Source organism: Melozone crissalis, unplaced genomic scaffold (genome assembly GCF_028551555.1).
Source record: "Melozone crissalis strain CALT ecotype California unplaced genomic scaffold, PUWL_Pcris_2 ptg000005l_1, whole genome shotgun sequence".
Classification (NCBI taxonomy): Eukaryota; Metazoa; Chordata; class Aves; order Passeriformes; family Passerellidae; genus Melozone; species Melozone crissalis.
In genome coordinates, this window is record NW_026535783.1 from 64,704,349 (window position 1) to 64,717,095 (window position 12,747).

The following is a 12,747-nucleotide window of genomic DNA, read 5'->3' on the forward strand; positions in this document are numbered from 1 at the left end:
CTATTCAGCTTTGTTTCATCTCCAAAACTGCTGAGGGTGCACGCAATCCCATGATGTCCATGTTACTGATAAAGATAATGAATAGTAATGATAAGAAATTAAATATTAGTATTAATTAGAATTTCAGGTGTGGGGTCCATATCTTCTACACAGTGTCCTCAGACCATTCCATGGGTGTTTGACTGTGCTCCCATAGCACAGAACCTGTTTTCACATGATACAACAGAAGTTTGGGCTCCCTTCTTTTCTTTGAAAGAAAACACAAAGAAAACAGTTCAGAAGTTTACTTTTTACAGTGAGAAGAAATTGGCAACAGCCTAAGTGCACTGAGCAGCAATTACAGTAGGAGACAAAGCTTCTGTGCTAATGATCCCTTAAATTTAATTTTCATGTGACTTAATATAAAGCCAGGCATGCAGTTTCCATGCTTGGTCTTGGAAGCATGAGCAGCCTCCAGGAGAAAAAACCAGAATGAATGTTCTCAATAAGAGAAACCAGTAAACCACAGTTCCTCAGAAAAAATAGGAGAAAGAGTGTTGTTCCAAAGAAACCACAATCTTTTTCCATGCTGGAATATGACGTGGCTGTTGGAATAGCCAGATCTGCTGCTTTTTCTAAAACAATATTCATTTACTAATATTGGGTTGGACTCAATGATCTTTCAGGTCTCTTCCAACCTAATAATACTGTGAATTCTGTGAATATGTGTGACATGGAAAATTGTTCAGGGTGAGGAAACTGTATTCAAATTAAAATCTACATTTCTCTTGGAAAACGATGCTCGTAGCTGCTGCTTTGTTAACCAGTTAGCAAAGGAGTGCAAAGCTGCTGACTCAGATTTGATTTACACCATGTCTTCGAGATCTGCACAGTGGGAAGCTGCCCTCTTGTTCATACAATGGAATAGGGCAGCTGTATTCCACAGCAGCCTGGGGCTTCCAGCAGCTCAGCTTGAAAGACAGTTGGATTGGGTCTCTGCACTGGGCCTGTGTGACTGCAGGAGTGGTGTCTGTGGGAAGACATCGAGAGCTGCCCCTCTGTCCACCACAGTCAACTCCAGTTGGCCTCCAGCCAGACCTGCCATGGCCAAAGCTGAACCCATCCATGATTTTGGTAGCAGGAGAGGATAAGAGAAAGGTGCTTTTTCCGGTGTACTACTCCATTTTAAACTGGTAATAAAGTAATCTTCTCCAAGTGGGTGTCGGATTTGAATGTTAATTTGACAGTGGCCTAGATGGGACACACAGTAGTGCTTATGTCATTTGGGGTCTTCACCCCATGCTCATGTTTTGCTTGCCATAGTGATTCAGGATGAAAACACAGATGCTTGACACCAGCAGGAGGCTCACACACCGCCAAGGAGAACAGCAAACTCACCAGCTTTTCCTGGGTCCCCTGGGCCTGACATCCATAGTGCCCCTTGTCACATCCCACTGGTGGATGTCCAAACAGCTCTTTCCCTTCAGCTGCTCATCTGTTGAGCGCTCTCACAAGAAAATCTTTGGTTTGCCTCACGGTTTTATCAGGCACATAAATAGACCCTCAAGCAAAAGTCACCCCAAAAGGGCCTGCAAAAGGGAGTCTGGGGTTTTCACACCAGCTGGAGGTCTGGACTTGAATACGTGACCTTTTCCTGCTGCACACCTCTGCAACTCCCTCAATGACCCAAACAGGAAGCTGGAAGGTGCCACAGGCTCTTGGATCCCTCCCTCACACTGACAACTGGCACCCAGTGTCTGTGCTTTGGCTGGCTTGTTCCCCAGTGCCCATCATGAGTGATCTGAGCAAGGGGGAAGAGCCTGCAAATTGCCTTCATGGGAGAATTTTCATTTCTCCGAAAGCTGAACAGAAACAAGCCTGGAAGTTAAATGGGTCTTTGCAGGGTTGTTTCCCCTCATAGCTGAGTCTAAGGTGGGTGGCTGGATCATCCTTTGCTGCTCATGCAGTAACACATCCATTTCAGTCTTCTTTTGTGTACAATGTGTAGAACGCCTGGAATATTAGATACACCTCCAAACCATAAGAGTGACACCAAATTGCAAAGCCAATATATGATACTATGTACAGTGATTAATGCTCTTCTGATGGTTTTGACAGCGGAATACTGAAGTCTGTAAAATACTGCATATATGATTAACAAATACAAAACCATGAATAAACAAAGTTCAGAATCTGTTCCTCAGCTGAGCTGAAGAACCTTATATGGGAAATGGGAGTCAGAACAAAAGAAATGGAAAGATTCATGTTGTTGTAGGTTGTTACTGGAGTAAACCTACTTGATACAAAGCGGTGTTATCCTGGGGGGTTTTGTCATGAGAAAAGTGCATTAAAGAACTCAAAGAACTTCTCTGTGATCAGGATTTGGATGTAATTAATTTTAATTCATCTACGCTAGAGATGTGCAATGGCATATGTGTACCTGTGGTGTGCATCCCCTGCACTCCTCCTGGGGCCTCACTGTGATCTGAGAAATGCTCATTAGGCCTCGATCTTCACATACAGCACCTGGGCTGCACTCCTCCTGAGCTTATCAAAATCAGTCTGTTCCCAGGAACTAGTACTGTCTAATGAGATCCTGATTTTTAATGAGCAGCCTTGGAAACTGATTTCCTTACCTGGAAAACAACCCAAGCAGAATAACAATTTTGTTATCAAACTTTCAGAGAACCTACTAGCCCAAATTGCAGTCAGGATGAAAAATGTTTATGATTGAAGCCCACTCTCTTGTGACTCTACAAGCAATGCTTCAAAGTGAGACCCTTTGAGCTCTCCTGGACGTCAGAGACTGTGACCAGCACCTCCCTCTATGTGGGGTCTCTAAGAGCCAGGGAACTCTCAAGTTTGCTAAACTTGGAGAAATTCTGAATGACAATGATGGAGCCTGGACTAACACCCCCACTTCTCTAGACTCAACCCTTTGCCCATTGCAAAGATCCCAACGTATCAGATGTGTGTCCTTCACCAAATTTGAGGAGAATTTGTCACATGTACTCTCTGGGTGTCTTGTACAGACTCTTTAGGACTGTGTGCATGAGGGTCTGAATATGCTATATAGCATTTGTACAAGGAATGATGCTCTCCTGGGTTCTTAAGTACTTCAGATTTGTAAATTAGGTTCATAAGTCATAGTCAGTTCTATGTGAATCTTTAGATAAATTGTTTAACTTAACCTGTCAGATAAGTGCTCTTAAGTGCTGTTAAAGCTATAGGCCTAAACTGTTGGTTAAGTATGGGGCACAGTTTAGCAAAGGGGCGTACTCTGAAACTTGTGGTGCAATGGGAGGGTCTTCCTTATTCCTGTTTGTCCTTACCCCTTTCCTATCCTTAACCCCAGCCTCCACAGAGGTAAGTTTTGGGTTAATTTTGGATTTCAATTGGCTGGTTTTTGGTTTTAGTTTGTTCTTTTTCTGTGTGCTTTAACCAGAGCATTAGTAGTAAGTAGTAGAGGGAACCCTGTACATGAACTACATCACACTTCCTGTTTTGTATTAAACCTGCTTTCACCTATGCCTTTGCTGTGATTCTTTAGGTGACCTTAAAACACTAATTTGCCACAGAACACTAAGAAAAATAAACACGTGCGCGCGCGAATCAATACGTTTGCACAGTAGTAGGTTTCTGTTGCTGCCAACAAAGGCTTAAGTTGTGCAGTGGCTGAGCAGCAGCACCATCTTGTGACACAGGTGTGAAACTCTCTGTAGGCTCACACACCTGGGGCTTGGCTCTGCACTTGGCAGGTGGGGGACTCGGCTTCTGGCCTGAGCACTGGCCACTGATCCCCACCCAAGTCGTTCTCTTGGCAGCTACTTCAGCCTCACCCTGTTTCATTGATGCTTAATTGAGACCTGGACAGATAATTCAGGTATTGATCAGCTCCCAGAGCATCCAGGGAGCTGCTGGCAACTGGGCTTAAGGTCTGGTCATTTTAGTTTGTTTTGGAAGCTCTACTTCTGTCATTATAGATATCCTGCTGTTATATTAAGTTTCACCTGGTGTACTAACTCTTATCACTGTTAAAATCACACTAGGAGTGAGACTAATCTGTCTTCCTTGCTGAGGCTGAGGAGAAATGCAAGCTGTGTGTGTCATCAATGAGGCAAAGTCATGGGGTTTTTGAAGTTTATGGACTTATGTCAGTTTAGATGCTGAACTATAGGTAGAAAAACTGTCAGGCAGTCTGCTTAATAGACCCCCCATCTATTAAAAAAGATAATTCACACACTCTCCTGCACATCAGTCCGTCTTGGAGTATGCCATCAGCTCTCCATGAATAGTAAGTAATAGTGATAATAGCAAGTAATGCAAGAAAATCATGTTACAGAAAGGAGGCTGCGGCTGATGGCAGAGCAAAGGACAGAGATCTGTGGGCTGAATGTCACCTGTGGCAAGGTAATGAATCCGTCTAATTTCCATCTGAAATGCCTGATTTCATTTCAGTTTCTTGGGATTTCGACTCCTTTCAGAAATGAAGCCAGCCCTCATGCTTTATAGGCTTTTTGGCCCAACACTAGCATCTAAGCAGATGAAAATAATGATGATTGCTGCCAATCCCTGGTACCAATAATTTTTCAAAAGGTCATGTTTTCTGTCACTGCTTTAAGGAGGGCTGTGAGGCTTGTTACAAATGCTCAGATATAGGCATGTTGTGTTAAACCCTGACATGTGGAGTGTCCCAGGGTACTTGTTGAGCCCATCAGTTCAGAGAGACACTATTGGAGGTCTTGTGTCACATCTGCTGGCATCCTCTGAGTGGTTTGTCTGAGCAGAAGTGTCTGAAGAGTGCCACCCCACCTGAGTGCTATTCCTGGGCTTTGGGATTGCTGAGGTTTCCTTGCCCTGACGCAGTTTCCAGGTCTTCATCATTATATGACCTTGTGTGGGATGAACAGAGGAGTGCTTCCTCACCTCAAGGAGGTTGTGGGGGAAGGAGCACACTCAGAACCTCACAAACATGCTCATTTAGGATAGGTAGTATACATTTCCAACAGCTATGACAGTCATTTCACAATATTATTTCAACTTTGTGGCATGTTTTTTGATCGTGCTGAGGACAGACACAGATCCTCTTCCAAGGAGCTCATAATCTGTGAAAACAAATGACAGATGGATGAAAAGCATGCCAATAGAGTGACAAGGTCTATGAAGTACCTTATACACTTTTCTATGTTATTTATTCAAGTAATTTATTCAGATTTTTCTGTTGATTCTTTTATCTTCCAATGTTTAGTGTTTTATAGCTGTTTATTAGCTATCCTTGCAGTACTACACTGAGGCTGATCACCTCCAAGTTAGGAACTTGAAAATTGAAAGAGAGGTTAAATCTTCTCAAAGTCTCACAGTGAGACAATGAAAGATTTCCAACCAAGTTAAAAGACAGGCTCCAACTATGTACAGCTTTTTTGCAGTAATTGCTTCTATTTATCATGTGCTTTTATTTTCTTAAAAAGTATATAATTCAACCAACTTTACAACATATGTGTTTCCTTTACAGATCAGAGTTATCACATCAGACTGATCTTGCCCAGCCACAGATGCTCAGGAACATTCCACGCCCTGTGAGCTTTGGTGACCATTACCTCAAATTTTGTCTACTTCTTCTCTTCAGCCTTCCATGCCAGCCAGCTGCTCCAGAGTGGGATGCTGTCTGCTCCTTAAAATAAACCCTTCTCAGGGCATTATCTTGACCTGGGGTAATTTTCTAATTTTTTGCAGCTGAAATCTGTACCCCTTCCTGCATGCAGCATGTCCCTGGTGTACGTCCACGCTGTTCCTAGATGAGAGACCACTTATACCTGCCACATAGCACCACTTTCCCCACACTTCCACCCTCTACCCCACTCCCTGTAGCCCTTTCTTACCCTTGCCACAGACAGGGAAATCCCTGGCAAGTTCTACCTGTCAGGGTCCTGCCTTGTCACAGCACAGCCAACATCTGAGCTAAAAAAAAAACCCCAAGCAATTTAAGGCAATCTGAGTCATACCATGTTAACAATTGGATTCTTTGGATCATGCAGAAGGGTTGCTGATGGCTTGGGGCCATTTGGTACAAAATTCCCAGTTCTCCATCTGGAATTTCTAACACAGCCTTGTTCCACCTGTGCAACCCTTCTGCTCTGGTCTCTTTATTCAGGCAGCCTTATCCTATTTAGAGAAACCCTGAAAGCAGGATACACACAAGAAGGGCATCAAACTGTGGGAATGTGTTCAGAGGAGGCCCACTATGAAGGTGAAAAATCTCCAGGGCCAGATTTACAAGGAAGGTCAGAGGTAAATTTGTTTGTTCAGCCTGGAGAAGAGCAGGTGATGGGTGACCCCATTGCTTCCTCATGGGGGCCAGCAGCTGGAGAGGTTCAGGATGGCATTAGGAGAAGCTCCTTCACTGAGTGTCGTGGGGCACTGTAAGGACTCAAGGAGCACAATTGCCACTCTCAAACACTGCTGCTACAGAAGGACTTTGTTATGAGATAAGCACAGATGGGTGCAACAGGATGGCTCTAAGTCCAAGCCTGGTGTCATTGAGATCTGGCTAGCACATCCTGGGTAATGGATGCAGACAAAAAATCCCACTGTGGCAAACTGTGTAAAGAAGCAACTGCTCATAGGGTCTAAGATCCCCTCAAGATATGGAACAGATTGCACCTGTGGCCACTGAAGTCCCCACTGCCAAATATGCCTACGTGGATACCTGAAACCTGGGCTGTAAATTAGGCCACTGTAGAGGAAGAGATAAACAAACCTGGGAGACAAGAATGCTACTGAAAATGGACATAAAGAATGCAACCACAAGGACAGCTAACTCAGCAACTGTGCTGATACAAGCTCTGAATGGCAAAAGGTAATTCAGGCAGGGGAGATTGTGACTACAAGACAGAACCTACTGACTCAAAAGAAGAGAAAGACTGAGCATGGGACTAATTAGTATGAGAGGAGAAGGAATCATTTAACCCACAGATTAAGACAAATGTGTAACGAGTTGTGAGAGACTGGAATGTTAGTGGTTAATGCTCAGATAATCTGCCAATTGAAGTGACTGCCCAGGCCCAGAGGAGGTGCACACCCATCTGCCAAGGCAACAGCTGAGTGTTGAACAAGACAAGTGGGGAGGCTGATAAGGTATCAGACAATTCCTGTGAGTGAAACAATGCTTTTTATCATGCCAGTGTCCATACACAAGTGGCTCAGCTGTGAAGACTCCCCTCTGGTGAAGCATCAGGACATTCACAGTAGGTCTGATGGCTTTAATTTCTGCTTAAGGGCCATAATTCGCACAACTGATAATACATGAATTTAAGAGGCAGCTGTAAAGTCTCAGAAATTGTCATAACCCATCAAAGATTCCCAAAATATCCCTTGATCCTCAGCATTACATAATCCATTGTAAAACTCACCACCCCAGGGGGAGCACTTGGGTGTTCTCACCGAGCCTTAGCCTATATTAACCCACCAGATTTTGTGTTTCACGGGCTTCCCTCACCTCAAGGGATCAAGATTGTGACCATCACTTTGACAGGACTGTGACCAACAAGTCGACCAATGGACATAAAAACTGCAAGAATCAAATCTTGCCGCAGAATCCACAGGTGGTGACCATGTGCCTGTCTACACTTATCCTTTCTCTTTCTTTCCTTTACCTTATACATTTTCTTAAGTGCTATTTTTATACTTTTATATTGCAGCATTTCTAACCAAAATGGCCATTTCTAACTACTTTAAAATTTGCCAAGGACCTTATTTTACGGCTATGTTCTAAAGTTTGCAAGGAAAAGTTTGTTATTGAACCTGTGGAGAATCTTGTTGTTTCTCCCGCACAGTGCCCAGAGTACATCAAACAACACTCCCCTAAACTCCCCAAGCAGACTGGGGCATAACACCAATGAGCACTAATTAATAACTATTTTGTTGTTTGCTAAAATGTATAAGTAGTGAAAAGTTTTGAGCAGCCTCAGGACTCCCACTCCTGAGAAGCTCAGGGTGATTAAGGATCAACAGGATGCCGCTGGATCCTTGCGTGGTGACTGTTTTCTGCTTGATCTGTCTCCCTCCTCCATTTTCCATTTCTTTCTCCATTTTATTGTTCAGTTAAATCCATTAACTTTGGCACATGGGTCACCTTTGCACCTTAATTCGGGCAGAGGCATCTCTCAGTAATAGGATCATATCAGGCACTGGAACTGGCTCCCCAGGTCACAGCATTAACCTGGCAGAGCCAAGGGACAGTCTAGATGATGCTCTAGGTCATGTGGTTAATTTTAGGCAGTTTTGAAAGGAGCAGGGAGCTGGACTCAGTGATCCTTATGGCTCTCTTCCAGCCTGAGGTGTTTTATGGCTCCCACCACAGCATGTTCTTCCAATGGACAGAAGCACTAAGGGCACAACCTGGTTAATTTATACCAAGGCTGCTTTCTCCATAGTCACAGCAAAAAGAAGAGGAATCTGGATAAGTGGCCTGACAGAGACATGCACACTGCTATTTTCTCCACCTTGCAGTGTTTTTGTGGCAAGAGACTTTCTAAAGCTGGACAATATTTCAGGTTTATTTACAGCAAGGTCTCTATTGATTAGTATAGACATTTCAATTCAATCAACAGAAGTGCTGAAACTGTACTTGAAAAAAATGCCTTTTGCTTAACTTTAATAGCATTTCTGTTTGGGAAAAATCAATGCCAAACAAAGAAACTGTCAGTGTCAGCCTTACCTAAATTTGAATCATGTTTGATCATGCTGTAACATATATTTGAAAAGTACTTCCAAATTTTAGAAGAGAGTAGAGGTTACGTATCAGCAAAAATGGGCAAATGCAGCTGGTCACATCATAGACAGTTAACAATATTATATAGATGTCATGCTCTTCCATAGTCATTACTGCAGTTTTGTCTTCAAAAACTGGGAATTTGTGGTAAGTTTGACACAAACTGTCACTGGAAATGAAAAAGAGAAATTACAATTCTGAATGTGAGGATGGAAGTATTTGCAGACTGATATTGTTTGTCCAAACCAATAGAAGAGAGCAAATGATTCATTTTTGCTGGCTTTATTTCTTAATGAATTAGTCACAGTGAAGATTGCAGCTAGGGAAAAAACCAAACAAAACTCAAAAACCAACACACTGAAATGGAAGAAAATGACCAAACAGCAGACTCACACAGAATGGTAGGGGGACCACTGGAATTTTCAAAGCATCATTTTTTTGCCATAGTGGTTATCTTGCGAAAATTATTACCTTGCTTTTTGTGGACCTGATGAGGACAGAGATGGCAAAATGAAACTAGATGCTTAATGTGTCTTTGTCAGTCCCTCTTGTCATAACATGGAGATGCTGTATGAATATTTGATTCATACTTGATTTCAGATTCTTTTTTACCCTAAACACCTTGCACATAATCCACAGCAAACCAGTCCTGAATGATGAGAATTGAAAGCAGGTCTCTGTGGAGTGATGAGTCTATTTCATCTCTCTCTAAGAATGGTTTCTCATCTAGAGGGGTGGAGGAATTCAGCAGAACTCCTTCCAAACTACTGCCCACCCTTCTCCTTGGGCTTTGTATCATTCTGTGGGTCCCCGAAGCAGTTCCTGCTCCTACAGGAACACCATGGAAGGAGGTAACACCTGGTGCTTTGCAGTGGGAATACCCACAAAAAGCAGAGTATCCATGGACAGCAGTGGATGCCCTGCAGATCTGTCTGGTGTCTAAGCCTTTCCGGACCTTTTTCCAGTGCTTAAATTCTCCCCACACCAACTTGCTCCCACACCATGCTTAACTTTTGATTACTTTCCCCCCCTTCCATGCCCTGCCCACCTCCATTCTGGCAGCATTTCAGGTCACCAGCCATTTGGTGGCTGCTAGTTAGCAGCAGCAGCTTATTCATATGCCTACTTCCATCTCTTGTATCGTGTTAAGCCCACCTGAAACCTTACCTTCATATTATGCCTCTGCTCCTTGGAAAGCATTTAAGCACCATTACTTCTGCCTTTCCTCCCATTAATAATCTGTTTTTTTCTAATCAGTTTAGGATGAAGCATTATTTCCTTTATGTATTAAATAGGTTTAAAATTCTATTATAATAGTAAGAAACTTAAATCTAGTGATTAAGGCAAATAAATTCCTTTGGTAGTAGCTTTTAATCTCACCAAGTCAAACGATTACACAGCTATCATGGGAAGGTATTTGCTAGTTAATGTGGATTTACTTCAGGAGGAAACTCCATTCTTCACTAATACTCTGACAACTCCCCAGTTTCTCACATCATTTGCAATGCTCTAAATGCACCTTACCATCACTCCCTGCATCTACTTAGCCACCTGAACTCTTGCAAAAGTTCTTCCTCCAGAGAACAAACTTGTTCCCTGCTACCTCCAGTCTTTTGGTTCTGTGTATGTGTACTTGTATAAGTTCACATGGGGCTGTAGTCTTTCTGAGGCCAGAAGATTTCCTTGTTGATGAATATAAAGGCATACAAGATTGTCATTCTTTGCAGACTGGAGGAATTAAAATCTGACTTGCAAAAGGTTCAGGTGGTGATTATTTGATGAAGGAACCTTACATTGCAATATATGTGATGCAGTAGTTTTTATCTCCCTTGTCACTTGAATTTTTTATTGTGATGTTTGCCCTTACTCCTTTGTGTGTTTCTAGTCCCTTTCTAATCAATAGCCATCTGTTTTCCTGTTTCTTAAGTTGCATCCTCAAAAAAATTAACATTTTTGATTTTATGCTTCCTTTTAATGTTCTTTTAGCATTTTCTTCTTTTACATTTATGGAGGAAGAGACGCAGTTAATTCTCTTTACTTTGATCGCCTCAGGTTCTCTCATGTTTTTCTGCCTAATTTTTTTCTTTTAGTCAATTCCATTCATTATTTTCTTCAGTGATCAAGACATTTTTCTAAAGAACAAACACAGCTATTACCAGCCAAGTGTCTCCTTACTACATTCCCACTGAATGTAATGAAGTCATAGCTGCTCCTCCCTGTGAGACTTCATTCTTATAGTCCCAGCCCCCATGGTGAAGTCTGGAATATTTGGAAATACCATCCTGCAGTTCCTCCCTCCCTTCCTCCTTTTGTTCTTCCTTGCCTCCCACCCTTGCCCCCAAAACTTAATGACATTTAAATATTTAGATTTTTAGTGCTTTTACCAATGGCAGTAGGCACTGGGTTAAGGCTCTCTATAAATTCTATTTTAATCATCCAACAGAGAAACTGAGGTCAAGCCAAACAGAGTTCTTGTACTCTCAAAGGAATCCTACCATACCAGGCAGAATCCTAGAAGCAAACCCAAGCAGGATTTAGTGCAGCCCTGCCCACTGTCTGTCTGCAAAAAACTCTGTGTTACTAAAAACACTTGTGGCCAAAGATGGCACAGTCTCTGACTGAAAGAGGACAACTCTGGGAGTCTGTAGTAATGTTACCATAGTGTTCACTGGTGTGTGATAGATCAAGCATCCACAACCCTAAATAGCGTAAAATCTTTGAAGAATCAAAAGCTTGTATAGTAAGCATTTTTTTACTACTTATTTTTGTGTATTTCTAGTTTTAAAGGGTGGCACTCATACATTGGCAGTGTCTTGACACTGTAATGAATTGCCTTAGCATTATGTTCCATATTAATTATCTAGAATAAATTTTCTTATGACAGATTGTTTTGGTTTCTGAAGTTGTAGTGCAGAATCATCCGAGTACTTTAAGAATATTTAATAAGAGAATATTGCTCTAAAAAGAAAAAAGTATATCCCCAAACTAGAGTGAAAAGCAGAGTCTACACTTGCTGGACAATAACTGCATTTCTTCAAACTGAAAGTACATAGCCATTATAAAAGAAGTTTGCTCCAAACATATATGGCTTATTATAATGTCTTTTCAAAAGTCAAATTCTGTAAGAACAGAAATATTGCAGTATATTGGCATTTTAGACCCTACTTTTGAATGGAACTTTCTTGTGCTATTAAGGCAAATTTCAGAAAAATAATTCAGAGGAGTGTAATACAATTAATTTTTTTCTAATTCAACCACATCAGAATATATTGGCTTTTAAAATTCCAGTGTTTATAGAGTTACTGTACTGTCTAATAAATCACAAAAAAGACATACAAAAGAGAATTCTGGAAGAGGATTTTAAAAGTTCTTTACATAAAACAAAGAAAGGAAAGCATAAGTAAGTTGCAGCAAAAAAGGAACTTAAATGTGTCTAAAATAATTTCACTAAGATTGTTGAACAGCATGTGGTTAAAATTTTCCTTCCTGTAAATCATTATATTCCAGCAAAAACTTCTGATTTAACTAAAGTGTTAACATACTAAATGCCTTTATTTTTTGGTTCCTTAGGACTCAAAAATAAAAGACATATCCTTACTGAAAACAAAACTGGTCTATCTGTACAAAATAGAGAGATTCTCAATGCTGTTTGCTCTCAGATTGCTGTTTTCCTTCTCCATCAGATTTTTAAGAGTTTAAACATGAGACTGTAAAAGCTGTAGTTATACTGACTTTACCAGATGTGGTGTGTTCAATTAAAAAATAGCATGGTCTTATTTTTCTTACTGATTTGAAAAACTAACATATTTTATTATTTCATAGAACATACCACATCTTGTATTCGTGCCTGCTATGTTGGAGTGAGTGTGTCATGACCTCTGGATGAACACTGGTCTCTCTAAAACTTTGGGTCAACAAACCACTACAGAATTTCTCGTTATCTAATTATGCTAAGTTCAACATGGTCTGAGATGACTGGTGATAATCCTGCCAGGCTT